This window comes from Setaria viridis, chromosome 8 (genome assembly GCF_005286985.2).
Source record: "Setaria viridis chromosome 8, Setaria_viridis_v4.0, whole genome shotgun sequence".
Taxonomy (NCBI): Eukaryota; Viridiplantae; Streptophyta; class Magnoliopsida; order Poales; family Poaceae; genus Setaria; species Setaria viridis.
Genome location: NC_048270.2, coordinates 3,168,915 through 3,184,571, shown reverse-complemented (window position 1 = coordinate 3,184,571; position 15,657 = coordinate 3,168,915).

Genomic DNA, 15,657 nt, shown 5'->3' with positions numbered 1-15,657 from the left:
AACCGATGAAATTCAAAACGCCACCAGGGCCGAAGGTTCCCTCTCATAGCTCCACGTCTGCGAAGCCCGGAACAACGATCAGGTAAAAAAAAAAGATATTAGTAATCTATACTCGACGTGGAGTAGCATGAGGTGTGAAAAGTTGAAGTTTTCTGTTCCGTGCTCTTGGATCGGATTGCGTTGATGGCGTTCCAGCCTGTTTTGCTTGTTCAGCTCTAAAGAATTAACAGTGTTTGCTTGTTTAATTAGGGTGTGTTTGATACTTTGATTGCATGCACTACACGATGCATGCATGAAAATTTTGGATGGTGTGGTTCAACCAATTTACTTGTACTATTGATTCACTGCTATTAATAGAATAATATATTAAGTAGATGACTTCATTGAGTTGGTACAATTCACCCAACCAACAAAAAAATCATTATTATTTTGAACCATTTCATACAGGAACCAAATGATACAGGCAAACCAAACACACCCTTAGTCTTCTTGGTTTCTTCATCAATTGATTGTTTCCTGCGCTGCTCCTGTTCGATCTTTCATGCCCTCTTCGATTTGGAAGATACTCTTCATGATCGATTATCTCATGGTCTGTCTTGTTGATGATGTCTTCTGAGGGGGTGAGGAACCCGCGAGGCATGCAGCTCTTCACGTGTGTCTAGTACAGTAAGCGCCAATCGATTCACTTCAATTTCTCTAATAACCACCGTGAATTGGCCATAGCTCAGTTTGTAAGGTCCTTTGTGGTGGAATCTGCCAACCAGTGTTCAAGTTCTCGACTCGGCACAAATACTCGTGTTTTCATGAATTTATTCTAGGACTTAATTGGTGCTATTTGTTCAGTGGTAGGCGACGTGCCTATTGATAACGAGGTGCTAGTGGTGATTTTTTTAATCTCGAAGATCTGCCGGTTCAGTCTCTTGGATGTGCTAATAAGGGTAAGGTTGCATGTGTGTTTTATAGGATTGAATGTGGCTACGTTTATACGAGCGTCTGCTTTTGTATCGTATTTTGCAAGAAAAAAATCTCTTACCACCATGAATTCATGTTTAACATGTTCTAAGCTCTGAATCTTGTGCTTTTGTCAAGTTATCAATGCAAGATTTTTTTACTGTACTTTTTTCGGAAATTATAATCAACCCTACATTTGTAGAGGTAACTATTGCTGGATAATTTTGTTCTACTATGTACCCGAAGCCCAAAAAGGTATGGTAAAGTGGACTTTTTCGTTTGTGAATCATAAATCTATTTCCATTACCAAGTGGCACCGTAGCGTTAGTATGGGATTATACTAGCTAGGAGAAGTATGTGAAAAATGAAATTCATACAAAACATCTCCAATATACTTCATCGAGTAACAAGATGCATAAGCCAGAGCCTAGATCACGCCGAGAAACCACGCCTTTCCTTATATACAGTGGCGGAGCTTGATCAAGGGAGCAGGAGGGGCCAGACGATGAGAATCAGCAAAAAAAACCAATGAACAGTGTTAATATTACTGTTTACTCAGTGCAAATTACGCTTGGCAGGGGGGCCATGGCCCACTCTGATAATAACGAAGCTCCGCCAGTGCTTATATATATTGCAACAGGTAGCACTTGCCAATTTTTCCGAAGAATCAACTTGTCTGTGGAAGCAGCCAACTATAGTACCACCTAATCAAGAATGACACTACAAGTTAACTAGTGCATAAGTGGACATTCATTACAAGTGGTCACCAGGTGACCAGGTCGTCCATACCAAGTCAAGTCAATTAACCGATGATGGAAATACTAAAGAGCAAACAAACCCAAGATTACGACGTTTTATGTCTGCGTCTAGCAACACATCTCCGTTCTCCAAGATTATGCCAAAGTTTTGCCTGTTAAGAGTTGTTGGGGAGTGAATCTCAATAAGACTCGAACACAACAAAGTTAGGGAAGCACTCGTGGTTCAATTTCGCAAAAAATTGTTCGCGCGTTACAATGGGGTAAGGCTCCCCCTTTTATAGTGACCCGGAGGACACTTTATATTCCATTAATACCCTTTCTCAACCACTACATCCCCAGAATATGCTATACACAAATGTCTTTTGGAGGTAACTTGTGTGACTTGGTCTCCTCCATCGGGTCACGCTTGCTGGTAATCACGTTGATCACGTCTTCAGGGGTTCACGTTTTTCACGCCTCCATGCAGTCATGCTTTCCATGCCTTTGCTCCCAACCTCATTCTTGCAAACCTCTTGGCTTCGTGGTTGTAGTCTTCTTAGCCTCGCGTCAAGAGAGGTGCTCAACCTCATATCTTGATCCGCGCTCATTTCGACAACCCTGAGTAAAACATAGAGAAAACTCGTCGTTTGACATTAGATTCGAGCGCTCAAGGGTAAGCTTTGTTACATTTTAACCGTCAGTAATTATCCCTAGCTTTGAGTGCAGGGGCGAAGAGAGGTTGCAAGGTTAAATGAATTTGTCCATCGTTTGTTCACTTCGTGAGGCTATCTTGTTTGCGAGGCTAGTCTTGAGGGTGACTATCTTTTTGGGAGATCCCCAACAGTAGCCCCTCGAGGGCGAGGGTCAACTCCGATGGGTCAAACCTGCGACAAAGGATCGTTCTGCCAAAAAACGTCACCCTCAGGCGTCGGAGGAGAAATGAGCCAACAATTGTTCTTTATGCTTCGTGTCCTTTTCTTATTGGCTGCCGCTTTGAATTCATTTCGAGATTCGAGGCATCATTTTGCACCCGCTACCGCGCCTATAAAAGGGGGGTGCAGGTCGCTTTCAAACTACCCTCATGGCTTTTGCTGTTGGACTGACGCACAGTGCCTTGTTTTAGATTACTCTTGTGGCTTTAGCTGCTGTCTTGACACATCACGCTGCTAAGTGGTTGAGGGTTTGACTTTTTAGCTGACTTTAGAGACTTCGAAGGTATTTTAGCTGCATTGTCGAGCTTTGCTTTGTACCATATTCGTTTTGACTTTTCTTTTTTGTTTGCTTTAGTTGGCTTGGATTATGCAAACGGTGAGGTTAATGACTGCTGAGGAGGTGGCTGAAGAGTCGAGGCTACGCCATGAAGTTGAGGGACGAGGCTCGGACGAGGCTAGTGGCGTTTCTACATCTTCTGAGATTGATAGCGGAGAAGCTCTTGCAAACGTCAAGGCTGACCTATCGGGTCTGATGGCCGGGAAAGAAGAATATCCTCTAACTCTTCGATTTGGAAAATCCTTAGTCTCGAAAATACTATTGATTTCTGGTGATGAAGTTGAGCCTAAGCCTCAGGTTGGCGACTCTATGGTGTTCAGGGACTTCTTTACTGCCAGGTTGCGATTTCCCTATGATAAGACGTTGCCTGCTATTTTGGAAAGATACAATTACTCCTAATTCTTCATTGCTCTTTCCAAGTTTTATTGGGTTGAGCGTACTTTCGACGGTATCATTGATGTTGATGGCTTTGCGAGGATGTTTGAACTTCATGTTCAGAGGAAAAGAGTCCAGTTTGATGACCAGGATGGCGTTTTTAAAACTCAATTTGGTTGCTGTACATTCACCATTCACCACTTGAAGGAAGAATGAGAGCCGGAAGATTACGAGAGTTGATCTTTCTTCGGCTCAAAGGATGATGATTGGCTTCGCTATTGGTTTTATGTTAGGGTGGACATGTCTCAGGCTTTTGGCTATTGTCAGCCATTCTACCCTTTTTTAACTTCGATGTCTCCATTGGACATCACCACTGCCCCTTTGTTCACGAGGTCTAAGGCTTTTTGAGAGTACGAGAGCGCATTTTTGATTGCTGCTTCATCGATTACTGGGCGAGATTTGGTTGAGAAGTTCTTGGCTGCAAATGTCTGGCCCCTTTCTAGCGGATGGGCACCAAGGGAAATTCAGATGAGAACTATGCAATGGTATCCTAGGCCCGTTCCTTACCTTATCTTTGGATTAAGCTTGCCCGAGGGAGTTAATGCTGGTATCTTTGTTGATGAGGTTGAAAGGCGAGCTGTTGACCTTATTGGACCTTGTCATGAGATTGAGCACTCGGTGTTCGATTGAACCGTATTTTCGCTGAGATGGGAATTGAGGTTGAGCCTGTGGTCGAGGTCAGCAAGAGACCTAAGACTTCTGAGCTTGAAGCCCTTAAACAGAAAAGCTTGACTACTTAGGGTTCTTCTGCTGATCATAAGCCTGAGGTTGGGAAGAGCTCTACCTTAGAACCTTCAAAGCCAGAGTTCGAAGCTGCCGGTGCCCATGCCGGCATGAGATTGAAAAAATCTGCTAAAAAGGTGTCTATTAGGATTGTTAGCGCTCTAGAAGATGAGGAAGATCAAGGGTTCTTGGATGAGGGTCTGCTCGTAGCCAATGACTGGCTTGGCCCTGTGGATGCTACTGCGAGGGTGGTTCTAGGTGATGAGGGAAGTAAAAAAAGTGAGGCTGTTGAAAAAGGTTAGGCTAGTAAGAAAGACGAGGCTGCTAAAAAAGATGAAATCGACCCAAAACCAATGACTAGTCTCTCAGTTGAGGATGATGCTCGAGGTAGCGCGTTTGATCCCAAAGGTTAGTGTTTTTCTTTACTTTATACCTTTGTTGAACTTCTTGTTATTTTATTTTTCTTATTCGTCTTTTATTTTGGCAGAATATGAGAAACCTTTGCGTGGTTTTGACCCCAACCACCTTGTCAGGATAACGGCTACCCTCGGATACAAGGTATTTTTTGCGACATGAGGCTAAGGTTTCTTGCTAAAATTTTTCTGCTTGTTTCAGGATGATAACCGTGCTTGTTGTTTATTTTTCAGGCTGTAATTGCTGGTAAAGTGGCTATTGAAAGGCTTAAGGAAATAGAGAAAGATACACTCAGCCGTATTGAGCTTGTGATGTTAAAGAAAGAGAATGGTGTTTTGAGCAATCTTCGCTCTTTGCTTTCTGATGAAAATGCTGATTTGAAAAGGAATAAGGATCTACTTGTGAAGACATGCAACGACCTCATTCAGAAGGTGGAGAGCTTGGAGAAAACTTCTCAAGATAATCTTGTCGTTCTGGAGAAATTGTGTAGTACCATCGAGAGAGATTCGGTGACTATTGCTTCCTTGAGGAAAGAAAGTTCCGGAAAGGATACTGTGATTCACACGCTTGGCAAAAGCCTAGAGGATCAAAAACTTTTTATTGATGGAGCAGAGCAGGCATTGAAGGATAGATTCGCGCAGATTTATGAAAGATATAAGGCTGCTTTACCTGAGTTTGGTTCTGAGCCTCTTCCCTTCCCTTCTGACAAAGGTGCCAAGGAAATATTTGATTGGATGGACCAATAATTTGAGTACTTGCCCGGAGTTATCACCGGAGCTAATGATTACGCTGCTGCTTTCTGCTGCGAGGGTGTGCTCAAGCTACTAGAGAAAGAAAATTGTTCTGACTTTTTGAAATTTGGAGCACGTAGCTATCAATTTCCCGCGGCTTCTGAACTTTTTGAACAAGAAACGTCCAAGAATATTAAGATTGTTAAGATGAATTTCTTAAAACAACTTTGGGGTGCGTCTGGGCGTGACTACGCGAAGCTGGTTGCTCAAGAACGTCTCGCAAAGGTGGATGATTTTTACCTTATCTCTTACTATTATTATTTTTATTATTTTTTATTGTTTTTTTTCTGGGCTGTACTTTATTTGATTCTACTTCGGTTGCTGAGCAGGTTAAGGGAGAAGAGTCAAGGACTGGCGACGGAGAAGATGATAGTTCTGGGCGGCAAGAGGAGTAATGCTTGAAGTTGAAGGAGATTTGCTATTGATTTTTAGGCTTTGAGCGACAAAAACACTTTCTGTAATGTACACTTATGTTGATGGCTATTCGAACTTAACCATTAGTCTGTAATATACAAGTGCTGTTTATGTTCTTTTAATTTGTGAATCCTTTTGGCTCGAGGTTGATTTGTTTGATGACCTTTCTCGGGTAATATATAGTATAAAGGAATCAGTGTTTTACTTAGTAAAGAACGCCACTTTTGATTGCTTTTGGGATTTGCAGCATTACCTATGGAGGAAAGTAATGAATATCGTCTTTCTTTTTTGAAAAAACGTCACCCCCTTTATTCCTTTTGACGTGAAAAAGAATTCGATTTTGAAGGACCGGAAAGGCGACCAGAGGGGGGTGAATGGGAGCCGATTCAAATTTTCTCCAAGAACTACGGCTAAAACCCACAAGCCTCTCTTCTAGCAAAATTAAGTCCACTTAGCTATGCACAAGCTAATGAACCTAACAATGATGCTAGGAACCTAATTTGAGAATAGCGGAAGCAAGAAAGACTTCAAACAAGCTCCGGAAGACAAACTTTGAAAACCAACACCTCTGTGTGGAAAAATTCGGAGGAACCTTCGAAAAATTCTGGACGTGCGGAACTTTTCGGATAAACCTTCGGAAATTTCCGGAGGTCCGGAGATTTCCGGAATTCCAAAACAGCCTACGCGAAGATTGTAGAAAAATCCGAAACGGGGTCAAACGACCTCCAAAAATTACGAAATTTTAACCATAACTTCACAACATATTAAAGAAGCTTCTCCTAAGAAACAATCCCTAAAAGATTTGTGAATCAAAAGAAATTTCAAATCTTGTGAAGAACTCTATTTTCTCAATGCCAAAACTTGAATCGACAGAACTCGTGAGGTTTCAATCAAATCCCTTCAGTGGAAAGGTTCAACTCACGTCCTAGTTCATTTCCAAACAACCGGATTAACTCAAAACTCCAAAATACGAATCGACCAAAAACGTGAGAGGGAAGAAAAGGGAGAAAACAAGAACTCCAAGAACACAAATAGAAATTGCAAATCCAAATGGGATGGAACAAGATGATACAAAATAGATCTTTAGATTACTTCACCGTGTCCGGTTACAAGCCAATCCTAAGCACAAACAAAGTTTGGATGGCAAAAAGATCAACACAAAGATCCACTCTGCTCTCCCTCTCTCCCTCTACCAAAGACTCTCACAAAACAAATGAGTAGCCTACCACCAACTAGCCCAAGGGATAGCTGCCCCAAACAGCCCTCCTATGCATATGTAGGCATTTGGCAAATATCCAAAATGCCCTTACATTAAGCACACAACCCAAATACCCCCTAGGGGTAAAACCATCCAACTTTTTCTTCATTCATTGGACGGACCCGGTGCCTTCATGACTTAGCTTCGCCTCGACGCAAGGTTCGCGATGGTGCCACGCATCCTCCGACTCGACATCGTCCGGCCACACCGAACTCGCCCCCGGTTTTGAGGCCCAAACCGACAAACCTACCTGTGCGGTAGTTTTTGAGGCCCAAACCACCCAAACCCTCTACACACCCTCCTGGCATGACTCACCCCAAGTTTTGAGGTCAAACCGGTCAAACCCTCTGCACACCCTCCTGGCGTGACTCACCCCCAGTTTTGAGGTCAAACTGGTCAAACCCTCTTGCACGCCCCGCAAGGCGTGACTCACCGATGTCGACGCGTGTCCAGCCTCCGCCAAGTCTTCGACGCCTCCAAGTCTTTCGCTCCCAGCTCCTGGGCCGCCTACTCAACTTGCCTCCGTCGCGCTTGACTTGACCGACGCCGTCTCCATCACCGTCTGTGTACTCTTGCTCTTCCGTACACCATGTGGATCGCCCATGACTCCGCCTGGACTCCTCGGGTCCCTCGATCCAAGTCTACTCATGTCCACCCTTCACAGCCCTAGTACATCGGCATGGACCTTTCGCGCTTGACCTTCACCTCATGCCGTCGACCGCCATATCACATCCTACACCTGCACATTACAAACCAAGAGACACAATGCACAAGATATGTTTTGTACAAACACCACACCACAACACATCCGGTTAGCCGTTAGCATAATCAATCATATATGGAATATGGACTCAACCGGTAAAGTCTCAAATCATCTAGTCAATCACTCATCACAAGTAGACCAAGGCACTTCTCAACTTGGTCTCTCAGATTTAGACATAGCTTATGGATCTTGTAAGATAAGTTAGAAAGAAAACTTGTTCTCGAGTTTTGTTGACTTAAAAATATAACGGTAGTTTGGATGATATCGCGACCCTTAGTTGCTTCAACCATGAAACTTTTCGAGGTTATAGATTTGGGTCGGCCTTGCTGACTTCGTAGCTTATGCTATGGGGTGTAGTCGTGGCTTATTGTTTATTTTGGAAAGCTAGAATTAAATTGCTAAACCTTAGGAGCTGAGGTTGGGGTCTTCGCGTGAAAGGATGAAATGGATTTTCTTTTGAAAAACATCAACCCCCCCCCCTCATTCTTTTGTGTGGGGGAGATCTAGGCTAGGCATAGTTTTAAGCTGGTTGTTGAAGTAACCTTAAAATGTCTTTGTTGAGTCGCCTTTTTAATCTCTAGCTTGGGCCTATTGCTGTTGCTCTTGGGTGAGAATATAAGTTTATGCATGTATAATGCGCATTTGATGCTAGGTTATGTAGCTTATTGCTGCTTAAACATATATTGTTCCTTTAGAGGAGAATACTTCGGAGGAACAAGTTGCATAGAAACACAAGTTTTCATCACGCAGAAACGCAAGGTTAGGCAATTTGTTGTTGCTTCAATGCTCTTGCGCAGAAACACAAGTTTTCATTATGCAGAAATGCGAGGTTAGGCAACTTGTTGTTGCTTCAATGCTCTTGCGCAGAAATGCAAGTTTTTATCGCACAGAAACACGAGGTTAGGCAACTTGTTGTTGCACTTTGCTCTTGCGTAGAAACGCTATCGCGCAGAAACACGAGGTTTGGTTTGTTGTTGCACTTTGAGAATCATTGACGGAACTTCATTTCATTGAACAATAAAACTTTTACAAGGATCTGCCTCATTAAAAACTTTGCTTGCCTCCAGAAAGGAGCCCCTCAGCAAGGAAAAGAGTGCAGTCCAAATACGAAAAGGTAAATGCGATAAAGTAACTTCACAAGCTGAGGGTAATGTTGTACAGGATGTTAAGGATAGTACTTATGCAAGCTATTGATGTTCCATGCGTGCGGTAGCTCCGTGTCGAGTTGGTCCACAAGATGGATGGATCCTGGCCTATTACTCCGTGTGACAATGTAAGGCCCTTCCCAGGCTTCCTGCAATTTCCCAAGGTTGTTCTAATTTTTCTTCCTCTTAATAATGAGGTCACCTACTTTGATGACCTTATGAACAACTTTTTGTTTCTCCACCTCCTTGTTTCTTGCTGGTAGTTATCAATGCTTTCTTCTGCTTGTAATATCTCAAGCTCTATCATATCTTTTTTAATTTTTATGTTATCTGGGTTAGCCTCATCCTGCAACACTCTCAAGCACCTATTTTTGATTTCTTCTGGTGTGACTACCTCGGAGCCAAACAGAATTTGGAAAGGTGTGAAACCTGTTGCTCTAGATGCTGTGGTGTTGTGGGACAAGATTACCCTCGAGAGCTCATCAACCCACTTTCCTTTCTTTTGATCGAAGAGACATTTCTTGATGGCTGAGAAGATCAAGCCATTTGCTCTTTCCACAGCCCCGTTTGACTGAGGGTGATATACTGAGGCAAATTTCACCTTTGTACTAATGCTGGCACAAAACTCCATGAAGTCATAACAATCAAATTGTTTACCATTGACCACAGTTAGTTCCCTGGGTACTCCCAATCTGCAGATGATGTTCTACCAAAAGAATTTTTGAATTGAGCCCAAGGTTATGTTTGCTAGCAGTTTAGCTTTGATCCATTTCGTGAAGTAGTCGAATATTACAGCGAACTTGCAATTGCCTTGAGCTATTGGGAGTGGACCTACCATGTCCGTGCCCCATCTTTGTAAAGGACACGTTGGTAGGATGAGCTGTATTGGCAGTGATGGTGCACTCTGTTGGTTTGTCATCTTTTGGTAGGCTTCGCAGCTTCTTACGAGGCTTTGCGTGTCACGAATTGCGGTGGGCCAATAGAATCCTTGCCTCCGTGCTTTATTTACCAAGTCTTTGGATCCAATGTGCGACCCACAAAAACCATTGTGTGTCTTAGCTAGTAGCTCTTTTCCACTTTCTGTGTCTATCCACCGAAGCAAAGGGGTTGATATATATCCCTGACTTGTATAATTCTCCGTCAATTATCGTGTATCCCCTGGCCTTTTGTTTTAGCCTACTTAGCTCGACCTTGTCGTGAGACTCAAAGTAACCTCTCATGTAAGCCATGATTTGGGCTCTCCAATCAAAGCTTTGAATTGCCTTTACCATCTTCGAGGCTGGTTCTTTTGTTGATGGTGTGCAAATGACTTCATAGAATACATTAGCGTGGGCTCGGGTACCCCATGCATTGGTTCCTGCGCGGGCTTCTCAATGATTGGGGTCTGGAGTTGCAGCACCTCAATCCAAATGGGGTGCTGCACATCGCCGGCTTCGTCACCGTCTGCGAGATATTCCTCGGGATGGAGCCGCATGATGATCTCTTCTAGCGGGTCTTCAGCGGGTGAGCTTTGTCCGAGGGGAAGGCGACTGGGGCGACTCCGATCAACGGATTCGCCTTGCAGAAGAGATCCAAGGCTGCCTAACCGCCGTACACCCCCAACGATTCTAAACGGGGATGGCACGGTGAGTGGTTCTACATCAGGAACCCAGCAGAGGCGCTGTTCCTGAAGTTCATCGGGGGGAGGCCGGCGAAGAAGGACAACTGGACATGGGGTCCTGCCGCCAAATAGGTGAAGCGGGTGGAGATCATCGAGGAGGCGCTAAGGGGGAGGGGCAGCCGATGTAGAAGTATTCCGGCCCGTTGGATCCCAACCACGTGTGGCCGGACGAGCTATCGGGGTGCAAGGTCGTGGCGCGTATCGACTGGGTGCTGTAGTTGGGGAGGGATCCGACCCTCAGCATGCCCCAACCTTTCCATGTCGGAGGCAGCCTGACTTGGTATGTCTCTTCCCGTGCCCCATTTCTTCTTTATCCAGGTCTTCCGACCGATTCTGAGCTGTTTGCCTCACAGGGGCTTGAGCACTACAAGTCCCAACCGCACCTCCCGCAGGGGCCAGAAGGCATGGCTCGACAGGCTGAGCAACCCCACGGAGTCAGATGATGATTTGGACTCTTCGGAGGATGAGGTGGATGGGGGCGCCGCTGCGACTTTGATGGGGCGCCATGAGCCTGCGGCTGTGCATGGTATGGGGGCACCCTCCGTCACCCCTGAGTCAAGGAAGCACGTCGCGGGTGAGGACGTCACCCATGATCAGGAAGCGAAGCGGGCGCGGTCACCACCACTCCCTTTGGAGGTGCCATCGGCGTCGCAAGCCCCGGCACCTAGCGTGACGGCGCGCGGCGGTTGGTCGGAGGGATGCGACTGTGAGCCAGCGCCTTTGGAGCAGGTGCGCGCGCCCAGTTCATAGCAGAGGGACGCCCCGCTGGTCACTCTGGTGGTTTTGCCACGAGCTAGTGGTCGCGGTCGGTCGCAGGCTGACCCGGGGCCAGCCGGGTCGCTCTCGCCCTCGGTCGTCCCGGGGGGTGTGTAGGCTGCAGCCCCCGAGCGGTCCTCGTCCGGTCGGCTTCCGATCTCCTCCGGTCGGGTATGTGGTCGTACCTTCCTTTGCCCATATGATTGAGTTTTTTTAGGCATGACTAACTCACTTCCATGCCTTCTTTTGCAGCGGCTGGCCGTCAGCTCCGGCAGGGATCATTCTTCCTCCCCCCCACACGGAGTGGAGGCCTAGCCTGCAGTAGGTCGTGATGAGCGAAGGGGGTAGTAGGCTGGTGTTGGCCCAACCCACCTTAATGGGGCTCGCTTCTCCCTCGTCAATCGCGAGCACGGCGACGACCGTAATGACGGCGATCCCAGCAGTGACGACAGACCCTGCGGCAGCAATAACTCTGGCGTTCCCTTCCCTACTGGTCACAGAGGAGGTGAGGAGGGTCGCTGTGCTCCCCGTCTCGCTCGGTAGAGGGGCGCTCGACTCGCCCTCCTGGTCGGGGTTAGAGCGGACCGAAGGAGCCACGGTCGGGCCTACCGACGAGGCGGTGGAAGTTAGCCTGTCCCCTGAGCTAGCCCAGGCCCAGACTTGGGCGGTCAACCTCCCTAGCCCGCCTAAGGATGGCACGTCAGAGGCTACTGGGACGGAGGAAGGGCAGCTGCTGGTGGACCGCAACACCCCGGTGGTGGAGATTCTTTCCGACGTCGAGGAAAACGTCAGGGTGGTGATGCCGGTTGTCCTGCCATCCCAGGAGCAGGCGGTGATCCCGGCGTCACTTGATGATGCAGGGGCTAGGTCTTCAAGCAGATCAGGAGCGGCCCGCAAGTTGGTGTGGCCCCATCCAAACGAGCTAGGAAAGGCCCGTTTCGTGCTTCGCGACAGGAGGGAGTGGGAGCTTTAGGACCTTCTCGAGCCGAGCAGTCTGTCAGTGCGGTCGAACCTCGCCTTCACCATCTTGGTAAGTATTGTTTTGCCCTTGGTCATCGTTCTTGACTCTCTTTTTTTTTCCTAGCTCCTAACTTGATCGCCCATACTTAGAGCTAGGTAAGAAGGTTGCACTTCTGCGGCAAGAGCTGCAGTGGTCGGAGGAGGGTCACGCCACAGTCATCGTCGCAAAGGAGGGTAAGTTTCGTTATCTTGGGAGTTTCAGTTGGGTCGTACCTATTTTCGCCTTTCACTGATTTGGCTTCTTGTGTGGTTCTAGAGGCGGAGTTGAAGACGACAAAAGTGGTGATCGGTCGGAGCACGGAAGTGTTGGCCAAGTCCCTGGAAGAGCGGGCCACCATCAAGGGAGAGCTTGACTAGCTTTACAACGTGGCGCAAGTGGTGATCCCTGAGGTGCTCGGGTCGGGTCCAAGCACTAGCGCGCCCCGCCATCTAGCTCACGAAGATTCCAGACATGGTTCGAACGCTCATCTCAGATGGCATGTTTCACGGGGCGTCGGGGGTGTTGACGTCGGTGGCGACTCACCACCCCACCCTGGACTTTAAGGCCATCTGCGGAGGGTACACTGATGTATGGAGCGCGGAGGGGATCCAGGCGCTGGGTAAGAGCTTGGTCCCGCACGCTCAGGCGGTCGCCGAGCATGTCACCGCGCAGTGGGTGATGGAGGCTCGCCACTTGTTGGCAGCCGTAGACGCGGGTCAGGAGGATGTCTCCAATCCTAGTGAAGTGGTGGAGACCGGGTCGGAGCTGGACACCATCCCGACCGCAACTAAGCTGAGCATCAACCCGAGCGTGACTGAGGAGCCTTTGACCTTGCCAATCGCACCGCCAACCGACCCGACCGGGGGTTAGCGGTAGAATTTTCATAGGAGTAGTTAGTTCTTTGTATATAAATGAATTTTGCGGGGGAGCCCCTGAGTGAACAAATTTTAAGTTCTTTTGCAAACATGATAAGGAACTGGTCCTGGCCGTTCTCTTTTTTCCCTTAAGTAGTTTCTGCTTTTCACTCTTTTCCTTTCAAACCTGCCCATTGACCATAGGTTGCAACCTTAAGAGCCCAGGCGTGGCCCGCGAGGCTCAACTGCTCGTAACTGTAGTCGTGGCAGGGTTTGATTGGTGGAGAGGCTAGAGCGTAAGTTACTTAGGGTAGTTAGAGAAATGGGATGCCCTTTTGTTTGGGCAAAGTGCGTGGTTGCACGAAAGTAAGGAGGGGGTGGTACCGCACCCCCGAGGAGCCCCCGAGCGACCCAGGCCGAGAGTGTTGTAAGAGCAAGTGTTGAATGGAAAATGACCGGTAAGACCGAGTTAGGGAAAGAAATGATGTAACTGCTCAATGTTCAAGGTGTTGGTGAGGATGTTGCCGTCCTCATCCTTCAGTCTGTAGGCACCTGGTCAGATCACCTCGGCCACCGTGTACAGTCCTTCCCATGGCAGAGAGAGCTTGTGCTTGTCCTTGGTTGACTGGGTCCTCTGCAGTACGAGGTCGCCGACCTTGAGGGTTCTCCCTCGGATCTTTCTCTCGTGGTACCTGCGTAGGGTTTGCTTGTAACACGCAGAGCGACTGAGGGCCATCTCTCATGCCTCCTCGAGCAGGTCGACCGCGTCCTGCTGAGCCTCCGCAGCTCAGTCTTGGTCGAATGCCTTTACCCTTGGAGTGCCATAATCGAGGACGAATGGTAACAGCGCCTTAGCTCCGTATACTAGGAAGAAAGGGGTGAACCCTATGGATCGATTTGGGGTCGTTCTCAAGCTCCAGAGGATAGCTGGAAGCTCTGCAACCCATCATCCAGCATGCTTTTTGAGCCAGTTGAAAATGCGAGGCTTAAGCCCTTCTAGGACCATGTCATTGGCCCGCTCGACTTGTCCGTTGGTCTGCGGGTGCCCGACCGAGGCCCAGTCAACCCTAATGCCATAACCATCATAGAAGTCGAGGAAATTCTTGCCTGTGAAGTTTGTTCTATTATCTATGATGACACAGTTAGGGACGCAAAATCGGTAGACAATGTCGAGGAAGAACTTGATCGCCTCTTGTGAGCGCATGTTGGTGATGGGCTTCGCTTCGATCCATTTGGTGAACTTGTCCACCACGATGAGCAGGTGAGTGAAACCACCTAGGCCCTTTTTTGAGGGGCCCGACCATGTCGAGGCCCCAAACCGTGAATGACCAGGTGATGGGGATGGTCTGGAGCTCCTGCGTCGGCAGGTGAGTTTGCTGAGTGTAGAACTGACATCCTTCACATTTGTGGACCACCTCCTCCGTGTATTGCAGCACAGTGGGTCAGTTGAAACCTTGGCGGAAGGCTTTCTTGACCAGTGACCTTGGGGCCGCGTGGTCTCCATAGATCCCAGCGTGGACTTCGAGAAGAAGTTGCTTCCCCTGGTTAGTCGGGATGCATTTCATGAGTATTCCTGACGGACATCGCTTGCAAAGCTCATCACCAATGGTGACAAATATCTTGGCATGTCGAGCGATTTGTCACGCTTCTGTACTCTCTCGTGGGAGGACCTCCTCGAGGATGTAGGCGAGCAGCAACGCTCTCTAGTCGGTTGGGTCAAGCGCCATCACGGCGTGTCAGGGTCGGAGCCCCCGAGTGCCTGGTCGGGGTAATGAGGACATTCCTAGCATTCACTCATCTTCACATGAAACTCCACTTGATATAGCTGGTCCAATTACAAGAAGTAGAGCTAAACAATTGGAGAAGGAAATTCATTCTGAGGTGAACGCTAACCTTATGTTTAATAATCAGTTTATGTTGAATGAGCCTATGCTTTTGAGTTCTTGTTCCAATGTCCTTAGAAATGATGGAGTGTATGAACCAGCATGGGATGAAGATGGATTCAAGCCTCTGGACATTTGAACCAAGAAGCCTATGGTGTGTATGAATAAAATGGTGGTTCATCACCTTTGCATGGGAATGCAACCAGAAGCTAGATGACTGACACATAGTACGAATTCCAAGCATCACCGTGGACAGAATACAAGGAGTTAGACGGTGTTCTATATGTGGATGGAAGCATCTTCAAGTCTATTTTCCACTCCATCAAACGATTCATTATTTGGACTTCCCAATAAAGAGTTATGCTCATTTTAGTAACTGCTGCCAGAAGCTGAAAGACGCGCGAACCAGCCACGAAATCCACTAGTGCATGCGCATGCTGCCATTTACTCCAAGCTGAACGCTCCTATCTCTATATGTAACTTGTACTAGATAATGAAAGGTCAGATCTTGATTGACTAAATTCAGAATACACAAACTCGTGGAGTTTTGTTTATGCGTGAGTCTTGAGAGGCTTGCAACACTTGTTCTTTCGATTCCTGAGGG